Consider the following 3,277-nt stretch of genomic DNA (forward strand, 5'->3'; position numbering starts at 1 on the left):
CACTTACCTGAAGGGCAAAAACCAAATAAGGGAAACAAAAAAGAAAATAAACAAGTCTACTTATGATATCATCCGTAAAGTGAAATAAACACATCCAAATTTGTTGGTTCACTAGAATAAAAATGATCCACTAAGAAACACAAATGAAAAAGAATAGATCGGTTTTACCAAAGCCTTATTGATCACACTTTCTTTTCCCCTTCTCCTTCCTTTCCTCCATGAATTAGGACAGGGCTATTAAACAACATGAATGGGCTTTTTCTCGTTACAGATTCCGTTTTCGTTGTTGCTCTCCATCAATCGCAAGTTCGATTCTTTTCGTTACTTCCAAAATTATCAGTTTTCTCCGGAACCCATTGTCATTGAAAGGGTATCCTATTCCTACCCTTGCATACATGTTCTGATTGTTCTCACGAGATTGGTGTGACTGAAGTCAAATATATAGGGTGGGTTTGTAAGTTTGTTACATGACAGATAGGAATACAGAAATAAAAAATTTAAAAATATTATTCATATACTAAGATTAATTATTAATATATTTGTGTATAAATATATATGTTATTTAATTTATTTTTAATGTGTTTTTGTATTCTAATATGTATTTTATATTGTCACTGATTTTAATAGCCAATTTTGATGTACACATAATATAGTACTAAAAAANACAAATTTTTGTATATTTATTCTTTATGTCTTATTCTTAATATAAATTTAATGTCTTATTTTATCATATTCTCACAACCAAACACAACCTAATATAATAATAGTATGATACTAATGTACTGTATTTATAGTATTTGCAGTGATATCTATCCTCAATTATTTAACTTTTTTCATTAAATTTATTCTCTTTTATGTTGTGGTTAAATTCAAATAAGACTTCCGTTGTCTACTTTCTCTTATGACCAGAAAAAATTTCAAACCTCCAAGGGAAATGAAGATTGAATTATACCATCTTCATCTTTCACTTATACGCCGTTTTTAGTTAAATTTATTTTTGAAGCATTTCAGTATTTAGTTTCATTATTTGATGTTGATTTTAGGAATTTTTTATTTAAATTAAATAAATATATAAATTTCAAAAATACATAAATAGTGATATATTTATAAAAATTTACTATAAAATACATTTAGGATATTGAGGGTTTAACCTAAAAATAAACATATCTCGACGTTTGAGATCTCCAGCTGTAACTGGGTGATGCTGAGTCATATCCTGAGTGCATCCTGGATATGTATTAGAATAGAGATCGAATACTGAGCACCTAAGATATGCGAAAATTGAGAATGGGATCTTAGTACCCGAAATAAATACAATTCCCTAATTCAAATCCCAGCATCTAAGATATAGTCAAGGATGTAATTTGGGTCTCAACACTCGAGATATGTTTATTATGATTTAGGTGTCTCTGCACTCAAGATATGTTGGAAAATAACTCTATTTATAGAATTCATCTCAATACAACCCATTACACAATTCACAAACTAATCTTTTCTTTTTCTTCTTTCCATTTCGTTCTGATGGAGAATAATTAATTCTTTTTTATTGTGGTTTATCCCAATGGGATAGTCAAACACAATGATGAAGGAGTAATTTTTGAGTCGGATAAGATTGTCATGTTGCGCACTAACCGAGTTGATACCCTATATACGCTAAAGATGGTCATGCTGAGTAATATGGGAGGAATAGGTACCAAGGAGATTGGGCGGATTACATATAGATTTCTAAATGCGCTTCCGAATGGTTCACTCCTAAACTCCAAAATGCACCATATTCAAGTCTAGAGTCCTTTCTAAATTCAAACTGGAAAAATCAGACTAAGTCTCAATCATACTAGTGATATCAAAATCTCAATTCTTCCCAATAAAGTCATTATCTCTCTCTATAATTTTATATCAAAACTCAGTCCCAATAGTATCAATTTATTCTCAATGTTTACTCTTAACCCGAAGTAAGTAGGACAAGGCCACAACTCTTGCATCTATCCAAGCAACTCAAATATCAATCAAACTCATTTCTATCATCCAATCACTAACAAATCATTTAGAAGAACCCTCAACATCACCATCGCCAGTATAATAGATTTCTCAATTGTCCAAACACATACAAAATAATACAAAGAATACATAAATAGAGGGAACATATAAAGCAAGTAGCTTGATGAGCGGATAATTTATACGCTTTTTGGCATTGTTTTTAGGTAGTTTTTAGTAGGATCTATCTACTTTTAGGGATGTTTTCATTAGTTTTTATGTAAAATTCACATTTCTGGACTTTACTACGAGTTTGTGTATTTTTCTGTAATTTCAGGTATTTTCTGGCTGAAATTAAGGGATCTGAGCAAAACTCTGATAAAAGGCTGACAAAGGACTGCTGATCCTGTTGGATTCTGACCTCCCTGCACTCGAAATGGATTTTCTGGAGCTACTGAACTCCAAATGGCCCGCTCTCAACAGCGTTGGAAAGTAGACATCCAAGCTTTCCAGCAATATATAATAGTTCATACTTTATTCGAGATTAGACGACGCAAACTGGCACTCAATGCCAGTTCCATGCTGCATTCTAGAGTCAAAAGCCAGAAACACGTCATAAACCAGAGTAAAATGCCAAAAACACGTTATAACTTGGCGTTTAACTCCAAGAGAAGCCTCTGCACGTGTAAAGCTCAAGCTCAGCCCAAGCACACACCAAGTGGGCCCCGAAAGTGGATTTCTGCATCAATTACTTATTTCTGTAAACCCTAGTAACTAGTTTAGTATAAATAGAACTTTTTATTATTGTACTAGGTGTCTTTGACAGTATAGTCTTTTGACCACATCTTTGGTCTCAGTTTTAATCTCTTATTCATCTTAGGAGACTATTGATCACATTCATGGGGGCTGGCCATTCGGCCATGCCTGGACCATCACTTATGTATTTTCAACGGTGGAGTTTCTACACACCATAGATTAAGGGTGTGGAGCTCTGCTGTACCTCGAGTTTTAATACAATTACTACTATTTTCTATTCAATTCAGTTTATTCCTATTCTAAGATATTCGTTGCACTTCACCATGATGAATGTGATGATCCGTGACACTCATCATCATTCTCACCTATGAACGCGTGACTGACAACCACTTCCGTTCTACCTTAGACCGAACGCATATCTCTTGGATTCCTTAATCAGAATCTTCGTGGTATAAGCTAGAATTGATGGCGGCATTCATGAGAATCCGGAAAGTCTAAACCTTGTCTGTGGTATTTCGAGTAGGATTCAGGGATTGAATGACTGTGA

Source organism: Arachis duranensis, chromosome 5 (assembly GCF_000817695.3).
Source record: "Arachis duranensis cultivar V14167 chromosome 5, aradu.V14167.gnm2.J7QH, whole genome shotgun sequence".
Lineage (NCBI taxonomy): Eukaryota > Viridiplantae > Streptophyta > Magnoliopsida > Fabales > Fabaceae > Arachis > Arachis duranensis.